This window comes from Pelophylax lessonae, assembly GCF_965119305.1.
Source record: "Pelophylax lessonae genome assembly, chromosome: 4".
In the NCBI taxonomy this organism is placed as follows: Eukaryota; Metazoa; Chordata; class Amphibia; order Anura; family Ranidae; genus Pelophylax; species Pelophylax lessonae.
The window spans coordinates 559,233,738-559,250,606 of NC_138771.1; positions in this window are offsets into that span (position 1 = coordinate 559,233,738).

Here is a 16,869-nt window from a genome sequence, read left to right on the forward strand (position 1 = left end):
AAATTACATTTTCTATTTTTTCTTATAAAAAATATCCAATGAAGTCAATTTTTGTCATACATTTAGGCCAAAATGTTTTAGCTGCATGTCTTTGATAAAAAAAAAAAATCTCAATAATAAGCGTATATTTATTGGTTTGCGCAAAAGTTAAAGCATCTACAAACTATGGTGTATATACTGGAATTTATGCAGCTTTTACTTTCTGACTGCCTATCTCATTTCTTGAAATGCTAAAATGGCAGGGAAGTACAACACCCCCCCCCCCCCCAATTACCCCTTTTTGGAAAATAGACAAGGAATTTCCTGAGAAGCATGTTGAGCCCATTGAATATTTAATTTTTTTGTCACAGTCGTTTGAAAAGTGACCAAAAAAAAAATATATATATATTTTTTTACACTCATGCCATGGGTATATGTGGAATTACATCCCCAAAATACATTCTGCTGCTTCTCCTGAGTATGGGGATACCCCATGTGTGAGGCTTTTTGGCAGTACGCAGGACCCCGAAAACCAATCTCTGTTCTTTTTTTTTTTTTTTTAATTTTCTTTATTAAAGATTTTCAACATACAAAAATTTATTAATACATTAATACTTTCCCTCCCTTAAGTTGGGAGAATTGTGCTATATGCATATATCAATCTTTATTATTATTATCTTAATTTTTTTTTTTTCCCCCTCCCCTTCCCTCCCCCCCCCTCCCTACCCCCCATCGGAAGACAGTTAATAAGCCCTTCATTCTCCTTTTTTATAACCTTGCCATACCTCCCAGATCTCTATTCTATTTTCATACTCTTGATCCTGTTCTCCCCAGGGTCTTAATAGCTCTAGTTTTCTTGTTGTCTCCACCCGTGATATCCAATCTTTATCTGAAGGAGTCGCTATTTTCTTCCAATTTAATGGTATTAAGCTTTTCGCTGCGTTAAGCAGGTGGGGGATTAAGGTTTTTTTATAGAGTTTAAGCGACATTGTTGTCCCGTGGAAAAGGCATACCCACGGATCCTCTTTTACCTCTATATTGGTAATTTTTTTGATTAATGAGAGAACCTCCTTCCAGTATACCTTTTATGTTGGGCAATCCCACCAGATATGTGCCATTGTTCCTAATTCCTGGCAACCTCTCCAGCAAAATCTTGAAGTCTCCAGATGGTATCTCCCTACTACCTGTCTGGGGTTTTATACCATCTGGAGAGCAATTTGTAGTTCATTTCCGCCGTACTGTTATCTATCGCAGAGTTATGGGCCAACCTAATACATTTATTCCATTGGACACTCCCACTTTGAGCTCCCAATTCACTCTCCCAACTCTCCCGCATTGGGGAGCTCTCCTGCTGCTCCGGGCTATTCAAAATTTTATAAATATTTGAGATGTTATTCTTATTTTTTCCAGAAGTACAGATTTGTTCAAAGATATTTAGATTGTTTATTTCTCTTATTGGTTGGGGTAGGGATGCTACAAAATGTTTAAGTTGACGATATCTCCACTCATTCAGGTTCCAATTAATTTTCTTTCTTTTAAGCTCAGGTAAAGTATTTATTTTTCCCTTCTCCATTATATCTTTTAATCTAATATCTCCATCTCCCAACCAATTTCCATGTTCTTTTCCTTCTCCTGGTAAGAAAAATTTTGTGTCTTGTAGTGGTATTAGTAATGAGTTATACTCCCAGTTTCCTCTCTTATATATTAAATCCCATATTTTTAGTGCCTGTCGTGTAATAATGTGTGTGTCCTTTTTCAGTTCTCTATCTTTTGGTGGGATCCACATAATTTTACCTAATTTAGTGCCGCTAATAGTGTCTTCCATTTTTGCCCAATTTTTACTTCTTTCTATTTTCCCCCATTCCATCACCCGTGAGATAATTGAAGCCTGATAATATTTTTTAATGTCAGGTAGTGCCAGTCCCCCCTGATTTTTACTTCTACTTAGTGTTGTGTATTTGATCCTTGGTTTTTTATGTTTCCAAACAAACTTAGTTATTAGTGCTTTTAGTGTCTTAAAGAATACTTCTGGAATCTGGATTGGTATCATTTGGAACTTGTATGAGATTTTTGGGAGAATCGTCATTTTTATTACATTTATTCTACCCATCCATGATATAGCTCTTGTTATTAATCTATTTATTTCTGTATTTATTTCATTCAGTAGTGGGATGAAGTTAGCTATGTATAATTGTTTTGTTGTTGGTGTTAATTTAATTCCCAAGTATTTTAGCTCGTCATCTCTCCAGGTAAAAGGAAATTCTATTTTTAGCTGATTTCTCTCTTGAATGCTCATTTTGATACTTAATATTTCTGACTTTGTTTGGTTAATTTTTAGATTTGAGAGTTCTCCATATTGTTTAAAAATTTTTATTATATTTGGCAAGGAGATCCTTGGGTTGGAGACGTAGAGCAGCAGGTTGTCGGCAAACGCCGCCACCTTATGCTCTACTCCCCCAACTTCCACCCCTTTGATATCCGGACATTCTCTTATTGTTGCCAACAAGGGCTCCAGTGATATCACGAACAATAATGAACACAGGGGGCACCCCTGTGTCGTCCCATTGTACATGTCGAACGCCTCGGACATTGTCCCATTTATTTTTATTTTTGCTGATGGTCGACTGTACAATGTCCTTATCCATGACATCATTCTGGGACCCGTGCCCATTTCCTCTAGTGTTCTCAACATGAACTCCCAATTAACCCGATCTAATGCTTTTTCAGCATTGATCGATAATATCAAACTTGGATTTCTATTTCTTAACATTTGTTCTATCAATAGGATTGTTCTAATCCCATTATCTTTTCCCTGTCTTCCCTGTATGAAGCCCGTCTGATCATCATGTATCCAGTCTACCAATAGTCCTTTAATTCTAGTTGCTAATATTTTCGTAAACAACTTGGTATCGGCATTCAAGAGAGAAATCGGCCTATAACTTGAACACAACGTTGGATCTTTCTCCTCTTTTAATATAACTGTTATGGATGCAAGGAGTGCCTCTCTGCTCATTTCAAATTGAGAGCCCAGGCCATTCATATAACCCTTTAATCTAGGTATCAATAGGTCTTTATATTGTTTGTAATAGCTGATGGTGAAACCATCCGGCCCTGGGCTTTTTCCTCCTGGGGTGTCTTTTATTGCTTTTTCAATTTCTTGTTCCGTAATTGGCGCCTCAAGAAGAGTTATTTTTTCCTTCTCTATTTTTTTCATTTTTGCTTGTTCCAGATAATTTTTAATCTTATCCTCTCGATCCGAGCTATCATCTTGTTTACCTACTCCTCTTACTGCATATAGGTTACCATAGTATTTTTGGAATTCCCCTGCTATCTCAGTTGTCGAGTGTACTAGGTCCCCATCTTTATTTCTAATTCGGTCTATGAAATTTACTAATTTTTTTTTTTTAAGTATTCTTGCCAGATTTTTTCCGATCTTGTTGCCCTCTACATATTTTTCTCGCACTACTTTATTGTATTCTTGTCTTATTTCCTGTTCTAATATTTCTTTTAGTTCTTCTTTTTTTCCTATCTAGAAGGGGAATTAATTCTTTTTTATTTATTGTTTTTGTTATTTTTTTCTTTTTTTGTTCCATTTCATAAATCTCTCTCATTAATCTGTCTTTTTTTTTCCGTCCTCTCTTTTTCCCTTTGTACTCCTTTTGATATTAGTACTCCCCTCATATATGCTTTTTGTGCTTCCCAAATTATATTTTTAGACAGCTCCTCAATGTCGTTCATTTGAAAATAGAACTCCAGTTCTTTTTCTATTTCCTTTCTCCATTTTTTATCCCTAATCAATTCCTCATTTATTTTCTATGTGGACATTCTAGGTGATTTTTTCCCCATTTTTATTTTTACTGAGATGGGGGAGTGGTCTGACCAGGTCCTGATCCCAATCTTTGCCTCGAGGACTTTCTCGATCCACCTGTGTTCAATAAGGAAGTAGTCAATTCTAGAATATGTCTTATGTATATTTGAGTAATAAGTATAGTCCCTCTCTTTAGGATTAAATATCCTCCAAATATCTGCTAGTTGATTCTGATATAGTTTTGTCCTTATTTCCTTAGTTTGGTGGTTCGATCGCCTTTGATTTTTTGCCGTATTATCCATTTTTGGTTCGAGGCTCAGGTTGAGATCTCCTGCCAAGACCACTCCTCCTTTCTTAAAATTTGTTAGTTTCCCTAAGATCTTCCCCAGAAAAGCTATTTGTCCTTCATTGGGTCCATAAATGTTTACTAGTGTAACCTCTTCCCCATTTAGTGTCCCTTTCAGGAGGAGATATCTCCCCTCCGGATCTGCCAGTCTATCTTCTAGGTTAAATCTAATCCCTCTGGCAATACCAATAGCGACTCCACTTGATTTTTTTTTAAGTGTGTCTGCATAGTACCAAGTGGGATGGCTATGGGAATACAGTCTGATATTTGATTCATGTGTAATATGAGTCTCCTGCAGAAATATTATGTCTGCTTTTAGATACTTAATTTCACCTAGTATTTTTTGTCTCTTTATGGGTGAAATCATTCCTCGTACATTATATGATAGATAATTTACTAGACTCATTTTCCTTAACTGGGTTTACCTAGGGTTATCTCATCAAGAGTATGATCCCTCTTTAAGTATGATAAATATTTATTTTTTTGGGCTTGGTACTTTCCCATTCTTAATTTCCTTCTTCCGCCTTCCCCCCCCCTCCACTCCCCCCCCCCCTCCTCCCACCCAATCCCTCCCTCCCTACCCCCCCTCCCCTCTCCCTTTTTTCCTCCTGGTGGGGCCCTAGTTCTCGCTTTCCCATTTACTAGGGTAGTCGATTTATCTCCCCTCCAACTCCATCGACTTTCTCCCGGGGTTGAGCTCTGCCCCTGCTCGCCCTTCCCTTCCTTCCTTCCCATATTTGGGAAGAAAGGTTTTTGCCTGCTGTCCTGCCCTGGTGCCGTCCTTCAGTGTAGATTCTGACCATTTCCCCTTCTTCTTTCCTCTACCCTCCCCCGCCACCCCCCCCCCCCGCCCCCATCTCCCATAGCCCAGTCTCTTGTCTTTAATTTCTTTTTTCTTTAGCTTTCTTATCTTTTTTCTTCTCCTGCCACTGGATTTCTTCCTCGGGTTCTTCCTCTGGGTTTCCTTCTTCAGTCCAGCCTGGGACCACTATTTCTGGGATTTTTAAGGTTTCACAAAAAATTTGAATATCTTCAGGAAATCTCAGTATGCCCATTTTTCCATCTCTTCGTGCTCCCAATCCCGGCGGGTGTCTCCAAAAGTATTGTATGTTTTGCTTCTTTAATTCTTCCACAACCGGTTTTAAGATGCGCTTTCTGTTCAGTGTTTCCTGTGAGAGATCTGGGAATATTTGTAATTCATCTCCCTCGTACCTCAATTTTGGTCTATCCTTCATTTTTTACCAGATTTGAGCTCTCATCTCGTACTTATGGAATCTTGCTATTACATCTCTTGGTTTTTCTTTTGGGGCACTCAGAGGTTTCCGTATTCTATGTACTCTTTCAAAATCTATTTTGTCTGTTATTGGCTTCCCTAGGATTGGGTTAAAAACACTTTCCAGCATTTGTTGTAATTTTTCTTCTTTATCTTTTTATGGCAATCCTCTAATCCGTAAGTTCTTCCTTCTATTTCTATTCTCTTGATCCTCCATCTTATACAGTATAATCCTCTGTTCTAATTGGAGTTTCTTCATTTGTTCATTCAAATTCAATAGCTTTTGCCCATGAGTGTTTATCCTCTTTGCGGTTTCTTCTACTCTTTTTAATGTATGTCCCAAATCCCTATATAAAGTGGCCATTTCAGTTTTAATTGATGTATCAAGATTCGAGAACATTTCCAACATTTCTGATTTTGTTGGGGGATGATCATTCATCCTTAGGTCGTCTTCCTTCCCCGGATCGTTATCCTCTGTTGTCTGTATACTCTCTCTGGATAAGTCTAAGATCTCTTCACTTGTTGCCCCAGGCGCTTTTGTTCCTTTTGTCTTTTTGTTTCCTTCACTAGTTTGTTTTAATCTTGCCCCTAGTTGGTTTTCAGTTGTTCAATTTTGGGCTTTCCCTTCCTGGGTCATGTACATTTTAATAGTCCCTGGGCTTGCCGTAATTTTTGCGGTTTTCCCTGTTGTCTCCTTTGTCTGTTTATTCTTTATTTTGGACATATTGATCCCTTTTATTTATAGCTTTTAATACTAGCTGTATACCTTCTTTTACATTCAATTTTTAACTTGACGAGGACCACCCCCCCAGGGATATATCACACCCCTCTTTAGGATCTTTAGAGTCTAACTTGAGGGCTAATCCAGTCCAATTAAATGCTTGGGAAGGTATACCCTGTTTTTAGATTCAGGGGAGTCTCTCTTTAGAGGTTTCTCCCATAGGACTTTTAGGGAGCCCCTCTCCTATATTTCTTGCTAGTTGTTCTCAAGGTACTCTTTTTCCCAGACTCAAAGGGTGATTTATGAGCTTGGGTATGTGTCCTTGGGAGCCGCGTTATTTTTTGGGGGTCCTTTCCCTCCTAGGAGCCGTACTGTGCCCCTCCAAACATAGTGGATGCTCGGGAAAGGTTAATTACTCCCCAAGAAAATTAACAGTTCATACTTTCGCAGCTTTCCCAGTTGTATACCACTTTGCCTCAGGTTCCTCTTATTGGTTTGTTTATTTAGCAATGATAGCCTCTCTGCGGGTCTGTGAGGAAAAAAAAAAAAAATTTTTTGAGTAGACCTCTTTTCCTTTCCTTTCCCACTTGTCACTGCTTCCCGTAGTTAATCTCTGTTCTAAGGGTGTAAACCGTTGATTTAATTCCTCACTACGTATCATAGTTTCGGAGGCCATGAAATGCCAAGGTAGCACAACCCCCCCTCCAATGACATTTTTCTTTTCTTTCTTAATTTTCCAAAATAAATGAGAGCTACAAAATACTCACCATGCCTTTTAGCAAATAGATTGGGGTGTCTACTTTCGGAAAAGTGCTATCTTGGCATTTCATGGCCTCCGAAACTGTGATAGGTAGTGAGGAGTGAAAACAATAATTCACGCCCATGGGCTGAACAAAAAAAAAAAGAACATAGCAGATTCCTCCATTCGCATTGATCAATGTGGATGAAGAAATCTCTGCCAAGAAAAGTGTTAAAAAAATATATGGCGGAGCATAGGGGAGATCCACCCTCTGTGTCCTCCCTTATGCTTTGCCATATATGCTCTTATTTTTAACAGCGGTGGTGAAATCCCCTCCTACAGCGCTGCAATCATTGATTTGCATATATGCTAAGAGCAAACACTGTTGCTGTCAGAAAAAACAAATCAGTGCTGGAGCTGATGAGCGTACCTGCAATGCAAACAATGGTTAACAATTAAACACAGTAACAATTAACATTACAATATAATAGTATACAGTGCAGTAAAACATTAGAATGGTGGTATCTGCAAAGCAAACTATGGCCAACAATGAAAACAGTAACAATAAAACATTACAGTATAGCAGTATATTATAAAGTACAGTAAAATAGTAAGAACAGAAAATTAACTCAAAGAAACAACAACTATTTTTGGCTTATTTATTTTTTTATACAGTTCCCAATGCAGAGACCGGGTTGGCCAGAGCAGGAGGGACAAAAAAAGCGTGTGTCACGTCTATATCCACGTTTCCACAGACACAACATCTTCTTTGGGGTGCTCTTTGGGTAGGGGTAGCAGGGAGGACGTCCGGAAAATGCCTCTTATGCAGCCGGCTCACTGCATCTGGATTGTGAATTTGGGCCACAGCACCTTCTGTATACAGAAAGGCTGTGATGATCTATTCCTATATTTTAGGAAGGATCTACTTCTTCCTGACGCTTTGTATAGCATATAAGCGTTCAGCAGAGCCAATTGGAATAAGTATACAGACACTTTCTTGTACCAGCGGCTGGCCTTACAGGCAATTAAGTATGGAGCCATCATCTGGTCGTTGAAGTCCACACCTCATATACATTAAGGTTGTATTCATGGACACATAGGGTCTTCTCAACAACACCAGTCGCCATTGCAATTTAGACTGTCGTATCTGCGTAAATAAAGGACAGAACGAAAACATTCTGTGTGTCCACTTCACTGCAAGCAATTTATTACATTTCAAGCAGGCTCTCTCCCCCCTGTCGAAGTCAGGATCTACAAGCCGTTGGGGGAAGCCCCGACGATTAGGTCACATGGTGCCACATGCGCCAATTCCAGAATCAAAAAGGTGACTAAAAAGTGTTGCTTGTGTAATAATTGTCCACGTATAAATGGTACCCCTTTCAGAATAAGGGTGACACCAAGTCCCAAACAATCTTGCCGCTGCTCCCCATGAAGTCTGGGCAGTTGGGGGGGTCCACATTGCTATCTTCTCCCTTGTAAATCCGGAAACTACATGTATAGCCTGTTGCCCTGTCACAGAGCTTATACGTCTTGACCCCATATTTTGCAAGCTTGCTGGGGAGAAACTGTTTGAAAGCAAGGCAGCCAGAAAATTTATGCAGGGACTCATCAACGCAGACAGCTTGTTGGGGGAGTATACAAGGCTGCAAACCTTTGGTTGAAATGATTTACAAGGGGCCAAATTTTGTGGAGCCGGTCATATCCAGGGTCACGCTGAGGACGACAGAGTTCATTGTCATTGAAATGCATGAACCGCAAAATTTGCTTGTATCTAGTCCTGGCCATGGCAGCAGAGAACATAGGCATATGATGAATTCGATGGGTGGACCAATATGACTGCAACTCGCTTTTTTTTAGTAATGCCTATGATGAGGGATAGGCCCGGAAAGATTTTAAATTGCATGCAAATTTTCTGGCAAGGGTCAAATTTGGATTTGCGGTGATAAATTGATGGGCATATAAATTGCTTTGGTCCACAATAGGTCTGTACAGATCTTCCGTGAAAAACAGCTGAATTCCCGGTTGGCCAGTGAATGGGGGAAGTATGGGCACTGCAGAAGTGGAGGGCTCCCAAACACTGCCAACGCTGTCCTGGATTGGCGATAACTAATGTTAACGGTAACTGATGTCACCTGTGACACTAATACAGCGATCAGAAAAAAGATCTGTACACTATAATAGTGACACTGTGACAGGGCAATGAAGGGGTTAACTGGGGGTGATCAGGGGGTTAAATATTTATTAGGGAATATGGCGGGTACCCTTAACCTACCTGGGACAGACACTAACTACCACTAATTGCCTCTCAAACTAACTTGCGTCACAAGTGACACTAATACAGTGATCAGTAAATTATCTGTATACTGTATATAGTGACACTGTGACAGGGAGTGAAAGGGTTAACTGGGGGGTGATCAGGGAGGAGACAAATGTGCCTATGTGTACTGGTGTCAGTGTAGTGCTTGTGTACTCACTGTCTGATGTTCTCTTCTCTCACGCTGGAACTGGAAAGGGCTCAGTAAAGAAGATTGCTTAATTTCCTGTGCCTGTGTTTCGATTACACAGGCACAGGACGTTCTGCAATTGGTCAGAACTGATCACCAGGTCCAGGCCTGGACCTGATAGGTTTTGAACCGAATCAGCACATTGCGGGGACGGCGGGCGCGAGTGCGTGCCCCCTAGCCCCGTGCACAACCGACGTACAGTTAACTTGGTTCGCGCACCCGAGCCACCTTGCCGCAGTAAAACTGTGGTGGGCGGTAGGCAACTGGTTAATTTGCACTGACACTATATATATATATATATATATATACAGTATGTATATATATATATATATATATATATATATATATATATATATATATATATATTTATATATAAAACACTTACCTATTTAGACATTTTTTGTCACTTTCTAGTTATTATGTTTGTCTTGGTTTAGAGGCAGCACAATCACACATTTTAGTATTGATTTATTGCGGATGTGGTAACACATTTGGTAATTGCAGCAGCTTCACCCTGTAATTTCCTAATTTATATCACTAGGTGGCAGTGCACTACTACCACATTTATAAAAGTGTGTGCTTGTATGCATGAGAGATATGGACCTTAGATTGTAAGGTCCTTGGGAGCAGGGACTGATATAAATGTCTAATATGTAAAATGCTGTGCAAATTGTTGGCGCTATATAAATGCCTCTGATGAAGAAATAAATAGATATGTACTTACATCTGTATCACTGCATTTTGTTCCTGTGTTGACCAGTCCACCATCAAACACAAGAGTTTTACATGTACTATATTTAAATGCAGTTCCACCAATTCTGGGATAATCTTGACCTCCAACACAATAGAGAAGCCCACACTTCTTATCCCTGCATGAAAAGCATTGAATTATGATATGCTATTTTATAATAGTTAGAGGGACTTACATAAGAGACATTAAATGTGCGGATCTAGAGTTTCAACAGACAATTTGTCTTTCTCCATTCTTTCCTGTATTTGTCGTGCCATGCTTTTCAGGTTTTATTGAAATTCCCCACATTGCAGTAAAAATGAGCTTTGAGAAAAAAAACAATGCATGGCTAGCTCTGGAGGACGTCAAGCACCCACAACCAAGTAAGGCTTGGTTCACACGAGTGCAATGCTGTTTTAATGGGATTTCACGTGCAATTCTGTAGTGCAGGTTGTGTGTGCTTTTGATGGTAGTTGTATGCGTTTTTCCTGGTATTCCAGTTGTTTTGCCTCAATTGCGCTTTTGACATGATTTAGGATGATAAGTACCAATACTGCTGCTGCTACTACTAGAAATGGTGAGAATTATGGAAAAGCGCAACAAAATCACATCAAAAACAGATGTACATTTACGTTTCCATAGAAGTTTATGGACCACAAAATCGCACTGTATCGCACCAAAGTAGCACATGACCTTTCCCTAACTTCTCATCACAGCTGTGTTGTATTGATGTGAACGGGCACCATTGAAAGCAATGTTATTGCCATGGGCATGCAATTCAATGCGACTTAAGTCGCATAAAACTTTGCACTACTGTGAACCAGGGCCAATTAGCAAAACCAATCTGCACACTCTTAGAGGTAACATGTTACTCACTGTATTTCACATGCAATATACACATTCCCTTCTTTCTTACAGTATCCTAAGAGATTGCCTTGAGTGTTAAAGTTAAAGCAGTGATCAGGTGCAGCTGCAGCCTCTAAAGGGAGAAGAAGTAATATGAGCACATACATTTCATATAAAGAATATCCTAAACTACATATTACCTATAGTACATATTTACCTATAGTACAATTTAACACGAGCATGGCTAATATACAGAACCAACTTTTTTTGTCTATTTTGTGTTTAGATTTCATCATACAAGACATTGGAAGGCAGTGAAATAATCAAATTAGCTCTCTGTGAGGAGTAGGGTGACAGCAGGTGCAAGGGAAAGGAATCCCCACCTGTTGTTACAGGAAAAGGGATCTGATGGTGAGAGGGGAGGTGCTGGAGCATGTAACAACCGAAATACAGGTGTAACGTGCTTCAAAAGGGTGTCGTGTGCATCCCTATGCCAGCAATCCTATAGATCATACCTCCCAACTTTCTGACATGGGAATGAGGGACACGTATTAGCAAAAGTCTGTAGGTATAGGGCACACCCCCTGCCATGCCCCCTTAACCACTTCTCGCCCGCCCACTGTCAAACGACAGTGGAGCGGTGCAGCTCTCGTTCTGGGATTAAGTCGTATGATGGCGCCTCAGCTTTTGCGCGCCCTCAGGTGCGTGCAGCGTGGTGATTGTGCCTGCGTTGTGTTCCTAGGACACAGCACGACCCCGATCTTGGTAAAGAGCCAATGACTCGGCTCTTTACTCATGTGATCAGCTGTGTCCAATCACAGCCCGTCACATGTTAATGTGGAAGTGGTTTTCATCGGCGCTCCTCCTCTCACACTGTCAGAGTGTGTGGCGAGGAGAGCCGATTAGCGGCTCCTTCTCGAAGGGGTGACCAGGAGAGGTAATCAGGGCACTGATCATCAGTGCCCTGATTACAGTAAAGCCAGAGCAGTCCCCATCAGTGAAACCAATCAGTGCCCATCAGTGACCCCAACATTGTCCATTAGTGATGCCCGTCAGTGCCTGCTCATCTGTGCTGCCCATCAGTGCTGCCCGTCAGTGCCCATCGGTGCCACCCACCAGTGCTGCTTATAAGTGCCCATCAGTGCTCATCAGTGCCCATCAGTGCCAGATACAGGTCCTGCTACCTCGTAGGATAGTGTACATTTCTTTGGGATAAGCCAAGATGCTGCCAATACTTGGCGCATGCACAGTAGCAGAAAGAAGGCAATACCATTTGTACAAATTCCCATGATATTATGCCCAAACCCCTAGGATAATAGCAACCACACATATTTTATTCAATATGTGTCTATAGTCAATTTTTATATATATGTATGTACAATAAAGAGAGTAATTTTAGCATAATTGTGTGATACTTGTCATTATCCTCTTTCCATTTGCCCATACAAAGCCCCATCTTTTTCTTAGCCCTTTTTTTTGGTTAAGGTAATACCATTATGTTGATATTACACATGTGCATCCACGACATCCGTATCCAGTATAAAGCACATCCAGGGTGATCCCTGTAGCAGGTAAGTCTGTGTTGCAGTGGGACATGGCCTACTAATTTCTGGCCCGTCTAGCTAATGCAAACTCCTTACCCCTCAGCGTTTGGGCCTTTCAAAGCCACTGTAACAGTTCACACTACCAACCCACCCATCTGACCTTTGCTACCGGCCAGGAGGACTGCATCTTGAGTTAATCTGACAACTCCTCATTGAGGCACCACTCGCCATTGTGCCTGCAACCACCACTTCACTACCACTGCTCCATTGCCCCCTTATTCTCCATCACCACTGTGTCTGCACTCCCTTTTTCACGTCTATGCCTAAAACCTCTCCCACACCACACCTGCACACCATCCCCACTCTTACCACTGCACCTGACCTTCATCCTCTGCTCCCGCCCTCACCACCTTCCCCAAATGTCCCCACTTCACTCATCACTGCACCAATAGCTGCCTCTGTGCTCATTGCCAGTAGTGATGTCGTGAACATAAAATTTAATGTTCGCAAATGGCGAACGCGAACTTCCGCAAATGTTCGCGAACCGGCGAACATTGCGAACTGCCATAGACTTCAATAGGCAGGAAAAACCCACAGGGACTCTTTCTGGCCACAATAGTGATGGAAAAGTTGTTTCAAGGGGACTAACGCCTGGACTGTGGCATGCCGGAGGGGGATCCATGGCAAAACTCCCATGGAAAATTACGTAGTTGACGCAGAGTCGGGTTTTAATCCATAAAGGGCATAAATCACCTAACATTCCTAAATTGTTTGGAATAACGTGCTTTAAAACATCCAGTGTGTGTATACGATCAGGTATGATGTTGTATCGATCAGGTAGTGTAAGGGTTACGCCCGCTTCACAGTGACAGACCAAACTCTGACAGACCAAACTCCCCGTTTAACGCACCGCAAACATCCGCAAACAGACCAGAACCGACCAAAATGGGACAGGAACTGGGCTTTAAGGGTTAGGGTTAGGGTTAGGTTTAGTGTTAGGGGATAGGGTTAGGGTTATGGTGAGATACTTAGGGTTAGAGTAGTAACCCTACCCCTACGCCTCTAACCCTAACCCTCTAACCCTAAGCACTAAAAATAACCCTAACCCTAATTCTTTTTTTTTCTGGTTCTGGACATGCTACAGAACTGAAACTTCACAGGTACACTTTTTAGACCCCCCAGACACAAAATCACACAAAAAAAAAGTTCTTAAAAATTGTCATTTTTGATAGAGAGCCAATTATTGGAAAAATTAAAAAAAAAATAAAAATAAAAAAAAATAAAAAATTTCTTTGGATTTAGTGTCTGGGGGGTCTAAAAAGTGTACCTGTGAAGTTTCAGCTCTGTAGCATGTCCGGAACCAGAAAAAAAATTACGAATTAGCGTTAGGGCTAGGGTTAGGGGGTTAAGTTTAAGGTTAGAAGGTTAGGGTTAGGATTAGGGTTAGGTTTAGGGTTAGGGTTATTTTTATGGCTAGGCTTAGAGGGTTAGGGTTAAGGTTAGAGGGTTAGGGTTATGGTTAGAGGGTTAGGGTTATGGTTAGAGGGTTAGGGTTAGGTTTAGTGTTAGGGGATAGGGTTAGGGTTACGGTGTGATACTTAGGGTTAGAGTTAGTAACCCAACCCCTACCCCTCTAACCCTCTAACCCTAAGCACTAAAAATAACCCTAACCTTAGCCCTGACCCTAACCCTAGCCCTAACCCTAGCCCTAGCCCTAATTCTATTTTTTTTCTGGTTCTGGACATGCTACAGAGCTGAAACTTCACAGGTACACTTTTTAGACCCCCCAGACAATAAATCCAAAGACATTTTTTTTTTTTCCAATAATTGGCTCTCTATCAAAAATGACAATTTTTAAAAACTTTGTTTTTGTGTGATTTAGTGTTTGGGGGGTCTAAAAAGTGTACCTGTGAAGTTTCAGCTCTGTAGCATGTCCAGAACCAGAAAAAAAGATCATTTTTCAGTAGAGCAGGGATGGTGGGAACCCTCCTTTTATAACTATATGATCTTTTTTTTCTGGTTATGGACATGCTACAGAGCTGAAACTTCACAGGTACACTTTTTAGACCCCCCAGACACTAAATCCAAATAATTTTATTTTTATTTTTTCCAATAATTGGCTCTCTATCAAAAATGACAATTTTCAAGAACTTTTTTGTGTGATTTAGTGTCTGGGGGGTCTAAAAAGTGTACCTCTGAAGTTTCAGCTCTGTAGCATGTCCAGAACCAGAAAAAAAGATAATTTTTCAGTAGAGCAGGGATGGTGGGACCCTCCTTTTACACCTATATGATCTTTTCTTCTGGTTCTGGGCATGCTACAGAGTTGAAACTTCACGGGTACACTTTTTAGACCCCCCCCCCCCCCCGACACTAATCCCAAAAAAGTCATGCCTGTCTCCAAAAATGCCTGATAAATATATAGAAGAAAATAAATAAAAGCAGACTGAAATACCAGCCCTAAAAAGGGCTTTTTGGGGTGCTGTCAGGATGCTGTCCTTACAGCAGGAGTGGACACAGAACACTGGCCTAGCTAATGATTTCCCTATCAATTCAGCAGCAACAGCAGCCCTCTCCCTGCTCTAACTAACTCTGCAGCTTCAGAATGAATCTAAGATGGATGCTGCCCTTGCTTTTTTATAGGAGGTGGGAGGGTCTGGGAGGGAGGTATGCTGATTGGCTGTAATGTGTCTGCTGACTGTGAGGTACAGGGTCAAAGTTTGCTCAATGATGATGTATAGGAGGCGGACCGAACATCGCATATGTTCGCCCGCCGAGGCGAACGCGAACATGCGAAATTCGCCGGGAACTGTTCGCCGGTGAACAGTTCGGGACATCTCTAATTGCCAGTGCACTGATGCATGCCTCGGTACTCACCGCCAGTGTACAATGAGTGCTTCTGGGCTCCCTGTCACTGCAATGATGTGCCCTTCCTTATTCAGCCCAATTAACGAAAGAGCTCAGTTTTACTAGTATGATAATAAAGATGTCGTGATTTACCTTGTGGCTAGTGACTCAGTATTAGGTATTTTATCAAAAAAGAAATAAACAAATATTCTAGGTACTTACGTTCTCCCCAAATGGCTGAACACTGGTTACTCATGATTGGGCACGTTCCATTGTAACAAGCCCCATTTCCATCCATGCAGGGATATCCGTTTATTTTAAAGCTGTCTTTTGTACATGTAGGGGACTTTCCATCACAAAAATCTGCAATGTCACATTCATCCTTTTCAGGTCTGCAAATAGATCCTATAGGTCTGAACTGTAAAGGACAAACATTTGAATATGTCAGTATTAGAAAATACTGTATAATACAGGAGTGAATAAATAACGGGTAAAAAAATATTATTTAGATGAATATGTCTATTCTCAAGGCAAGAAATTGTTTTATAAAGTGATCCTATAACTAATTTTTGGATTACATATTTACATAGGGGCTGATTTACTAAAACTGGAGAGTGCAAAATCTGGTGCAGCTGTGCATGGTAGCCAATCAGCTTCTAACTTCAGCTTGTTCAGTTAGGCTTTGGCAATAAAACCTGGAAGCTGATTGGTTTCTATGCAGAGCTGCACCACATTTTGCTCTCTCCAGTTTTAGTAAATCAACCCCATAGTTACATAGTTAGTGAGGTTGAAAAAAGACATCAGTCCATCCAGTTCAACCTATGATGTGTGTGTGTGTGTCCGCTTTTAACCGTACATTGTATACCCCTGTATGTTGTGGTCTTTAAGGTGTCCATCTAATAGTTTTTTGAAACTATCAATGCTCCCTGCTGATACGACTGCTTGTGGAAGAGAATTCCACATCCTTACCGCTCTTACAGTGAAGAACCCCTTACGCACTTTAAGGTTAAACCGCCTTTCCTCTAGTTTTAGTGAGTGGCCACGTGTCTTATTGTATCTCCTTTCTCTGAATAGTTTGTTCCTTATGCTAGGGTCACCAGTACAGTATTTGTACATTGATATCATATCCCCCCTCAATCGTCTCTTCTCCAGAGAGAATAAGTTCAGTGCTTGTAGTCTTTCCTCATAGCTGATGTCCTCCATTCCCCTAATTATTTTTGTTGCCCTTCTCTGGACTTTCTCCAGTTCCAGCACATCCTTCCTGAGGACCGGTGCCCAGAACTGGACAGCATACTCCAGATGTGGCCGGACCAGAGTCTTGTAGAGTGGGAGAATAATCTCTTTATTTCTGGAGTGAATCCCCTTTTTTATACATCCCAGTATTCTGTTGGCTTTGCTTGCAGCGGCTTGGCATTGCATGCCACTGCCAAGCTTGTTGTCTACCAGTACCCCCAAGTCCTTTTCCATCCTAGACTCACCCAGAGGTTCCCCCCCTAGTGAGTAGCTTGCTTTCTGGTTTCTGGCCCCCAAGTGCA